This window comes from Sphaeramia orbicularis, chromosome 13, assembly GCF_902148855.1.
Source record: "Sphaeramia orbicularis chromosome 13, fSphaOr1.1, whole genome shotgun sequence".
Classification (NCBI taxonomy): domain Eukaryota; kingdom Metazoa; phylum Chordata; class Actinopteri; order Kurtiformes; family Apogonidae; genus Sphaeramia; species Sphaeramia orbicularis.
In genome coordinates, this window is record NC_043969.1 from 17,553,646 (window position 1) to 17,565,629 (window position 11,984).

Sequence of the window (11,984 nt, forward strand, 5' to 3'; positions counted from 1 at the left end):
ACTTTTATTATTTTTTACTCTTGAGAACAACCATAAGAATACCTTAGACCAGGGATGTCAAAGTCATTTTGGTTAAGGGGCCACATTCAGCTAAATTTAATCTGAAGTGGGCCGGACCAGTAAAATTGTTATATAGTAATATATAATGTCAACTCCAAACTTTTCTCTGTGTTTTAGGGTGGAAAAAAAGTAAAATTACATTATGAAAATGTGTGCATCTACAAACTATCCTTTCAAACAATGTGAATAATATGAACAAACTGACAAAAATGTGTAATTTTAACAATATTCTGCCTCAGTTTATCATTTACACAAGTACATTATAAGTTACAGATCACAGTGGATCTACAAATACACAAAACATCTAGTAACAGGTGGAATATTGTTAAGACATTTCAGGTTGTTCATATTTGTTCAGGTTATTCAGATATTTTTGCAATATTATGCTTTGTTTTAGTGTAAATACATGAAAATATTTACATTTACAAAGAGAAAAATTTGGAGTTGTGAGTATTTATAGGTTACTATGACCCACTTGAGATTGAATTGGCCTGAATGTGGAACCTGAACTAACATGATTATTAACATCTTAGAGTAATTTTTGCATTTCACAAATTAATTCCAAGGGCCAGACTGGACCCTTTGGCGGGCCGGATTTGGCCCCCGGGCCACATGTTTGATACCTGTGCCCTGGATGGACCACCTTTGGACAGGCTGTTCTCTCAGTTAGGGGAAGTAATACTGTATTTGGAACAGCATACCACTCCCCATAAGAGAATGCCCCACATATAACACCTTCAAGACTGAACTTAAAAATTGGCTGAAATGAAATCAACATTGTACACACTAGAGCCCTATAGGTCTCCTGATGCACATTGCATGTTTTCTCCCATGTGTCCAGATAATCTGCACTACTGCACCTCACTAATAAGAGCTGCTTGCAACCAGGTAAATTGTTCATGTTCATGTTCATCTTCACTGGAATCAAGTTTTCTCTGTTTTGCGCTGCATGACCACCTGCCCATGTGCCAATGTCTCTCCAGGTGTTTGTACTAATACTTAGAGGTTAACTGTGTATAATGTATATGTGAACTAATGCTATGTAATGTGTGTGTGTAGCCTTAATTTTTAAAATGTTTCTAATTCTATGAATGCTGGCACTTTACATCTTATGCAGGGACAACAGTTGAAAAATAGCTTTTTTGCTAATACTGGCACATTTACAGGAATGTTCAATATTGTGTACTGTCCCTGCTAAAAAAAACAAACAAATAAAAATACATAATAAATCAAAGTAGTCCTCTAACTTGAGGAACACTCATCTCAAGTGGTTTTGCCAAACTAAAGTGTGTGTTTGTGGGGGGGCTTAAAATCAAATACCACATTAGCCCTGATTTTCTGATGCAACAAGGTGTTCTAAGCACTCCTGTGTAATCTTTTTTTAAATTTTCATCCAAACCCCCCCACCCCGAAAATTACTTTTTTAACTCTGAAAATCACAACTTTCACAGCCTCTCCATTCTTTTGTTCAGTGCAGTGTATAAATATGTTTATGATGGGCTATTTAATGATCTTGTAAGTGCCATATTGTATCGTAAGAGTACTTTGTACTATGAAAAGTCTAATGTCAAGGTCATGTTGTAGGTTAAAGGTCACCAAAATGCCTAGTTTTTTCAAAAATTCATACCATTCTGACATTTGATCAAATATGTCCTAAGTTCTCTTCCCTCTGGTTTCCTGGTGGGATCCCCCAAGGCCTTTGGCCCTTTAGACACATTAGAGACTAAATATTGCAACATGTACATTCCATTTGAATTTGCCATGATTAGTGTGGAGGGAAACACTAACACTTCATTCATTCATTCATTTTCTGAACCTGCTTTATCCTCACTAGGTCACTTGGAGCCTATCCCAGCTACTTATGTGCGAAGGTGGGGTTCACCCTGGACATTTCACCAGTTCATCACAGGGCTGAACATATAGAGACAAACAATCACTCTCACATTCACACCTATGGGCAATTTAGATTACCCAAATAAATTGCATGTGTTTGGATGGTGGGAGGAGCCAGAGTACCTGGAGAGAACCCACGCAGACACGGGGAACACATACAAACTCCACACAGAAAGGTCCCACCCCCGTCGACTGGTGTTGGAATCAAACCCAGGACCTTCTGTCTGTGAGGCACCAGTGCTATCCACTGCACCACTGTGTATCCCACAACAGGACATATACATGTAAATGTCAAAGCCATGAGAAACTACCGTTTGTTCTTTTTGACATGTCTATATGGATAGTACATTGAGTAAATAGTTGTGTTTAATGTGTCTTATTGAATGGAAGTTGTTTGTGGTCAATAGATGTGTTATGAGGAGAGAACCTGAGCCCACCATTTTGAAGAACCCACATTATCAGCTTAATTCCATCAAATATGCATTTGTGACCATTTGGGTGACCTTTGACCTATAATTTGACCTTGATACTACACCTTTTGTAGTGCAAAGCATTCTGAAGACATGACATGTCTCACAAAAAAACATTGAAGGGCCCAGCATGAGCATATTGTTACAGTGTACTTTATCAAAAGTGAAGAAGGTTTGAAAGTTGCCAAAAACCCCACGTTTTCAGGGCTGAAAAAGTAATTTTCGGGGGGGGGGGGGGGGGTTGTGGATGAAAATTTCCAAAAAATTACACAGGAGTGCTTAGAATATCTTGTTGCATCAGAAAATCAGGGCTAAAGTTGAATCTGAAAATTTCCCTGAAATAAGCCCCCCCCCCCAACTAAAGCTGCAGAAGGGATCACATTGTAAGCATCATTCTTCACAGGTCAAAGTGTTTTAAAGGTTTTTTGTTTGTTTGTTTGTTTGTTTTCTTATTATGATAACTTTAATATAATTGAAAATACTAATAAAGCACTGCTGCCACACAAATCCACCATACTCCATCATTCCCAGTCCATTTGACCAGCTAATGAATTGAGATCAGATAGGTAACAATACACAGTTCGCTTCAGTGATCATAATAATTACATTATAAGCTAAATCAAATCAAGCACCTCTGGTAATTTACTGAAACACATTCCAATACTACTGGGGTCAAATCTGCATGCGACCTCCTTATAATGACTTCTATGCCAAAATACTTAACAGCGAGTCAGGTGCTATAGTCTGTTGACTAACTTACCAGTGTTTTCATCAAGCTGTGAAATGTGATAAATGGACAATGTCTCTGTATGTATGTCTTTATGATTCACTTCCTGAACCAAAACTGGAGACTGTTAAACTGAATTGCCCGTTGGGGGATAAATAAAGCTATGTATGCATATATGTATGTATGTATGTATCTATCTATCTGCTTGTCTGTCTGTCTGTCTACTTCTCTCTCTCTCTCTCTCTCTCTCTCTCTCTCTCTCTGTCTGTCTGTCCGTCTGTCCGCCCATCCATCCATCCATCCATCCATCCTACCTCTATCTATCTATCTATCTATCTATCTATCTATCTATCTATCTATCTATCTATCTATCTGTTTGTCTGTCTGTCTACCTCTCTCTCTCTCTCTGTCTGTCCGCCCATCCATCCATCCATCCATCCATCCATCCAACAACCTACCTCTCTCTCTCTCTCTGTCTGTCCGTCCGTCCATTCATCCACCCACCTACCTAGCTCTCTCTCTCTCTCTGTCTACCTCCCTCCTTCCCTCCCTCCCTCCCTCCCTCCCTCCCTCCATCCATCCATCCTACCTGCATCTATCTATCTATCTATCTATCTATCTATCTATCTATCTATCTATCTATCTATCTATCTATCTATCTATCTATCATGAGGAAAACCAATAATGACTACAGTATGCTTCTGTACATAACCCCTTCCTTTCTTCAGGGCTCTTGCAGACCACATACGCCCATCACAGTCCCTGTGCCTGACCCTGTCCCTGGCGTGTGCACAGACAGGCTGGGTAATCCCTCAGGATGGGGCCTCTTGTTTTGACAACTCCTGTGAAGCCCAGTGTCTCTTACAACAAAACACAGACCAGCCTATCATCAGCAAAATGTCAGCCCTCGGCTCACTCCTTCGTCACCCAGTGGAGGATCAGGTTGCCTTTTACACTATGTGACCCATTAACTCAGAATAGAAACATTCTCAGCACCGGTATAATGATCCCCTTTGTTTGCTAAGACAATGACATTGATAAGAGACAAGCAGCGCTCGTGGCTCCTGATAGAAGTGTGTATAAGGTTACATGTTGCCAGGGTAAGAGTGATGTGGCTCCCAAACAGAGAGTTCAGAGCGGTGTCCTCTTACAATCTGCTGGTCCCAGTGGGATGAAGAGACACCTGGGTCAATCAGCATCAGACATATGCCCACTCTATAAATTGGGACCTCTATATGTAACACCGGGGCAGCCTTTAGGGAATGAACCAACTGTGTCACAGACATCAGGGTTAAGACGGTAACATGTCAGGGGGACTAATGATAAAATACTAAAGAGGAGATATGTTTCTGTAGAGGTCGATGGAAAGAGCACAAGGGTAAGAGTTAGAGATTTGATTGCCTTCCATGGAGGGCCACCCACATCATACAAGCACACCTGTTTATATATGAGTATCTTACGGGAATTTACTCAACAACTGTTCTTCATATGTTATGTTTTTTTTTTTTAATTTATTTTTTTAATCTGTCCATTTCATGTTAACAGCAAAAAAATGGCACAAAACAATCATAAATGCTCAAATCAACTATTTTTCTTGTATACTTTAAACTATGGACCCTGTGGTTTTAGAAATATTTGCAGTGATGCCAAGTTAAGATGTCAACTTGGAATTGCAAGAGACAACCAAAAGAAAAGCTTACATCTGACATTATTTTTACTGTTTCAAGTGCATGCTTATTATGCAAAGAAAAAATGGCATCACAAAATAGTATGTGATGTCATCATTTCCGACACTCTGAGTTTTTCATATTTCACGTGGACTGTGTAAAAGTCTTAGGCTACCTTTAGCTTTGTTGTTTTTTTCAGGGTTGAGATGAACATATATATTTATTTCTCATTTCCTTTTCTTTAGATACAACAAGAAAATACAGGAAATATGTGCACAGCCTAAAAAGAGACACAAAAAAAATTGAACTGAATGGGTTTTAAAGGTTAAAGTCATTATTTAGTGTGATTCCTGACCCCATGACAAGAAGCAGTACAAACAGTTAGAAACATCTGACATGTGTTGAATGAAACCTGGCATAAAACATTACAAAATTAATCAATCTCATATTGTCTGAACTAAAGGGTTAAAGGACATGTTATGTGCAAAGGAAGGTCACACTATATACAACCTCTTTGGTTTGTAGAAGCTCTTTTTTTTTCCTTTGAAACTTTTGTTTTTACTGCTGTACATACTTCTCATATATCCAGATTGTATCTTAATACAGAGGCTGACAAAATGCATATGTGTGGACAGTTACAACTTTACTAAACCAACGAACCTAATGTTGACCTTGGACTTTTGCACATAACTGTACATAAACTGGAGTTTTTAATAATATTCACTTCGTAAAGTGTAAAAACATCACTTTAGTAATGAAACAACTGATTTTGGCAACCTAAAATATTGTCTGTCTGTGGATGAGGGGAAAAAAATTAAAGGGAAATGTTTGTTTTGCCAAATATAGTGTGGAGCCTTAACCAAATTAATTAGATGATACATTGACTTTAAACTTAAGGAGGATTTTTGCAAGTGTTCAAATGCATCTGTTAAATGCTATTTATAATTTAGAAACTTTGCCAAATTTTCATCAACAGATATAAATTACAGGATTTCAGAGGTAAGACATTTCTGTAAGATTCTTAAAGTAAGAGACATCAGTTTCACTCTACAGAATGGACTGCAAACCATGCACTACAGTAACCTTTTCCCATCTCCCACTCAATTCATGATACCAACACCGAGCCTGCTACAGCAACCCCAGCCAGTTTCCCATTGGTTAGCCCCAAGGCACAGAGGAGCATATCTGTAGCCAACCTTGACGTGCTAAACTAGGACGCTGAAGGGGACAGAAATGGGAGGAGAGAGGAGGAGAGGCAGGGGAGCGAGCGAAAGGAGGAGAGTGAAAAAAAAAAAAAAAAACATAATGAAAGGCTGCTGGAGGAGTGGCAGAAATAAGGAAGTGAGGATGGAGAGCTGGGGCTGGAGGTGATGGAAAAGAAGGGATACAGAAAGGCGCAATAGAGAGGGAAGGGAGTGAAGATGGAGAGTGTAAGTAAAGGGAAGAAGAGAATAGGGTGGGTTTTGGTGATTTGTACTCTGGCTGCATATGCGCCTGGTCTCCATCTCCTCCATTCTCTGCTTGAAAACTGGAAAAATCAATACACCCACAGTCTAGTGTATCCCCACATGAACTGGATCATTACAAATATATAATGAAACGCCCCACCGTCATTTTTCATCACTATTACCATCATCACATATCTGAGCGGGTACGGATATCAGTATATCACCAACATGGCTGTAACAATGTAATAACCCAATCAATGGCCTTCTAATTATTTCAGTGCCTCAGTTAATCGTCCAGTTAAAGCAGTCTTTCAGCCTTGACTCTCAGAATGGCACAAGGAGACAGGCTGCTTGTTAACAAATGCACACAGCAGAACCGAAGCAGGGCTGTTGTAATAAGAATATCTGACTTCTCAGCTTCACAACTCAATCCAACTCAGGGTCGCAGTGTTGCCTAGTAACGATGGCACACTACTGACCTTATCTATGTGGTCATAAAAATGTATGAAGACGCCCCCCCCTTGCCTTCAAACTACCTCCCTCTCTACCGCCTGTATTCAGTCCTTCCTGCAACCACACTACCACCCTCATAGCCCTTATCTCCCCCTCTCTGAGTAGCATCTAGCCAGGGGGCAAGCACCCTCTGTGCTCTTCTACCCCGGCTTGGGTAGCTCTGCGGTGGGTGTTATCTGCCTGGGAGCTCCCCTCTCCTTTATTACAGAGGGGGCTGGAAAACATATACACTCTCAAGCCTTTTGCAGAAACACAATGCACTTGTGTGCACCGTATGTGCACCCTCACACACACAGAGCAGATACAGATACAGCACTGGTGGGCGGGTAGTGGGAGGCTGGAAGGATGCAGATTGCATGCTATGAAACTGATAGATAGCTGTAAGAACAGAGGGACACAGTCAAGCGCAAAGGAGACTCAATACCACACCGCAAGGTTAACCGGTGCACCAGCCTTCACGAGAATATTACTTCAACGTGGAATTTCTGCTCTGCCTGCTGTGGGAGAAAGGAAACATGGCAGCAGAGTGTAAGAAAAAGTGGCTGTTTATAAGAGAAAATAACAAGAATATGCTAGACTACAAGGAGCTTAAAAAGTGCATTTGTGAGAGCAATTTGCTTGTTAGAGAAGTGATGTATCTGATCTCTTTCAACTCATGAGTCCAAAAAACCAAGTTCAGCTTTTCTAATTGGCTATTACCCTGGAGATGATACAACCTGATATAACCTTTGGGAGTCAAATGGTGAGTGTGACACATTCACTGACACCTGCTCCATCTGTCTACTCTACAATTAACACCATCAGATACTGTATGTCAGGATTCTCATAAAGCCTAAGCAAAGATATGCAAGTCTGCCATCTCACTTTAGGGGCACAGCTTATCAATGCTGTGTATTTGAACAAATCTAGATATATGAAGTGTACCATAATGCAGGGGTTATGATTCTATCTACTGAGACATGTTGCATTCAGAAGTGAGGAGATTTCTAGATTCAAAGATGCATAATACAGACATTATAACTGAAAGGAATTGTGAGGCCAGTGAAAATACTGTTATAGTCTGATTTTGTCTAATAGAGATAAAAGGGGGTACACATTTACTTGCCTTCTGCAACATCATAGACATCAACATCATAGACAACTGAGCATGTCAAGCATTGCAAATCGTGTTTATCATGAATCATACCAGTATGTCAGAACTAATTACCTTAACCTTATTATATACATATATATATATATATATATATATATATATATATATATATATATATATTTTTTTTTTTTTTTTTTTTTTTTTTTTTTTTTTTTTTTTTTTAATTATTTAATACAAATATAACATTTTAAGAAAAACTTTAGGCAAATTCGTCATAACACCAAGTTATATACAACACAAAAAACAGCCTTGAATGTAAACTATTAATCAAACATTGAAAGGAATGAAAGCAGTGTCATAAAGTCTTCTAACATCCCTGCAAATACAGATTCTATCATTGAGTTTGTAGAGTTTGTGAGTACACAAGTGTCTGTTGTTTTAATTATCAGAAACTGTAGAAACAGTTCACAGGGTCAATAGGTATGGATAGATTCTTATGGATATCTTATGGAAAAAACCTCCACAGTCTTCAAGAAGGTCTCCAGTGAATAATTAGAACCGGCTCTGTGTTACACCAGTCTTCCAACAGAACTCGCTAACTATGTTAACAAACTGAGAGTCTTCATAATGAGGGCAGCCATAACCTGCCACTGCTCTCCTGCCCACCACTACAACAACATCTGCTCTGTGGCACCTAGAGCATCAGGTGGGATCCACGGTATGCGAACAAACACAGATGGCATACAGTATGTGTGTGTATGTAAGCGTCAGAGCAACTAAAGAGACTGGTGAAAGTATGTGTAGTACCTTCAGGCGAGGAGCAGAAGGGTGGCAGGGGTTCCTGACTCCTACCGTGGCCTGTTTAGATGCTAGCCTCTATGACTCATCTACGTGTCACTAATGCTTTCCCTATGAATGAACAAACAGATACAGATACACTGTAGAGAAGCAACGCTACCACCACGGGGGGAAGTGTAGGTGTGAACAGCCTGTGAGACTAGCATGAGCCATCCTTAGTCATACTCCTGCCTGTCTGAGCAGTGAGAGTTGCCATACAGTTACAAGTAATTGATCTAAAAAAAAAACAAAATAAATCAAAACCAGCTGTCTTTTATATGGTAGGAAACATACAGTGTGGTACCACTGAATGAGCAGTGATGTACCTTCGCACCACCTGTTGTCTGCCTCATTCCTCTCATCTCATCCAGGCTCTCCTCATTTGGGCAGCTCTCCGGCAGCAGCAGCTGTGAATATGTACACCTTGTTAGGAGGCTGACAGTTCTGGCAGAGGAAGAGACAGGGAAGTAGCTTGTTATGAAGAACAGACTAACTATATGTCAATCCCTGCTACACAGAGAGGGGGAAACATAGAATAAACAAGACAAAACGTATTTTAAGTTTTCATCTAAATCACCTCATCATTAACAAAAGAAGCTACATTGTGTTAATTTAACTATATGAATTGTACTGAATTAAATGTTAATTGACCCTGGCCTCTGTGCTAATAAAACAGTATGCTACGCTAGATATCAAAATGAGATTTGCCTCAGAAACATGCAGCCAGGCTCATCATTATGACCTGCCCCAACTGTAATCCCCATTTGTAGCTCACCCACCCCTGTCATGCCTGTGCTGTAATTACGCTGCATCTGATATCACAGAGAAATGCTAACAGATTCAGCAAATCTCTGATAAGCATTATAGACTTACAGTGATTGGGCTGTCTGTGGGGCTGCTTATCACGGGCCTGCGTGGTGCTTTAAAAAAAAAAAAAAAAAAAAAAAAAAAAAAAAAAAGGCCAAATGCTGAGGTCAGGGAACAAGTAATCCTGCCAACTTCAGACCTCACAGCAAAGTAAAGTCATTTTAGAGACAAAAACATCAAACATTTACTCATGTTTGTTAATTTGTACTGTAACTTGTAAATTTTAGTATGGGTGTGAATTCATGACATATGAAAAAATAGATATCGGTGCCTTTGTTGGCAAGTATGCAAATTAGTTGTTTTAAATATAAAAATGTAAATAATATATGCTTAAGATTTAAGATAATCTAACCATTTGGAAATAATAAATACATATTGTATACAAGTAGGTTTTGCAGTGAGTTACTGTGTTAATCAGATAAATTAAGGATCATTCTTCATTATTAGCAGCAGAGAAATAGTCAGGGGATACAATGTTACACCGCTTCACGATAATTCCACACAGCTAGTGTTGAATGACACAAGTCTGATCCTTAACAATATTACCACAGAGTTAAAAACTCTAATGATCTGGATCTTACACTTGTGATTAGGCATATTGTTGGGGTGAAGAAGAAGTGGGAGGATATGAGACACTGCAGAGCGTTCTCTTTCTGTCTCATCAGCTGTAATGATCAGAGCTGTGAGGATTAAGTTCCAATGTCCCAGCAAAGGAGCTTTGCACTGCCAAATGTAGGACCACTGGCGCTCCTAAGCTGCCTAATTTGCTCAAGCAGAGGCGATGCCACAGGTACATCAGCCTCACAGTGGATTAAAGACACACAAGTGGTGTACAGTGCCTTGCAGTGGCCACCAATAAAACTGCAGAAGGAAACTACAATGTATATGAAAAATACAATCAACATAATCCAACATTTAAAGATAACCAAAGCTAATGATTGGAAGTAAAACTGTGAGTTAAAATAAATTAACCTGTCAGAAATATTAAACTGAAAAGAAATATCTGTATATTCATTATTGTTTTTACTACATTTGCATCTCCGTACATTTTATAAAACATAATGAGCTTCTAATTGCTCAGTATCTTAAAGGAGGTCACAGGTAAAAAAAACAAAAAAACAAACATATATATATATATATATATATATGATAGAAAAGAAAACATATATAAAGTTTTACTTGTTTAGTGTGGATAATAACAGATAATCAAACAATGCATTCCAGTTGTTACCCTCTACAGAATGTTATGTCAGAATCACAAGAAAGAGACAGGAATTGTGCTTAAATGGGTCATTCACAAGACCCAATGCATGACAAGCGATACACCGGAAAGAAGAAATTTTGTGGTCACAGCTTTTCTCCACATTACTCATGTTATTGTAACTATAGTGATTAACTTCAATGAACAACAGAGATGGGGAGAAATAGGGGGAGAGGAGGAAAACATGTGACAGTGTAAATATGGACACAAGGAACTCAAGAGCAGGACAGTGGGTTTCTCTGTGTGAAACAGGCAGCATGGAGAAGACCTGTGACATCGATCTTGTGTTACCACTGAGATGTTAGACCTCCTTCTTAAACTTCAAATGTGGCAAATGTAACTATAATGACCAAAAAAGCTTCGTTATTATTAGTTACAGCAACAGTAAAGATGGAATAAAATGTGTTTAAATTAGCATATGGTGACATTTTATGTTGTCATATTGACCTGCAGTTATTTCCACAGCAAGTTAGGCTAGTTAAAACAGGCTGGCATTATCTCAGTTTTAGATGCAGTAAATTAGTAGTTTAGCCAGTACTCTATTTTTAGCGCCCGGCTGGCCATGAGCTATTGTGATGGCACTGTGTCCATCGCCGTTTTTGTTGCTGTCTTTGTTTGCAATTTCTTCTAAAATCTTTTCTGATGACGCTAATGATCAGATTCATTTCAAATTTTATATGTAGCTTCCTTGGGACAACGTCTACAAATTTTGTTTACAGTTTAGAGAAATTTAGATTTTTGAATTTTTGACAATTTTTTAAAAATATTAAAAATATGCCTTCACTTATAATGGGCCATATTTTAATGGCTTATAAAAGGGAAATGGTTAAATATATCAATATAGTTACTATTGAGCACTGACAGGAAGATATAAATGGACTTTCATTTGGGTCCATGACCTTTGACCTTGAGTGACCTTGAAGGGCCAAATTTAAGGTCACCAATGTCTAGATTTCAACAATCATCTTCTCAGAAACTACTGGTTTGATTCATTTACATTTTAATGTAGTTCCCATGGGAATATCTACAAAGTTTGTTCAGTTTTCAGAAATTTACATTTTTGAAATTTTTGACCAATTTTTTAAGTATTAAAAAAATTACCTTTACTTATGATGGGCCGTAATTTGATGGCTTATAAAATGGAAATG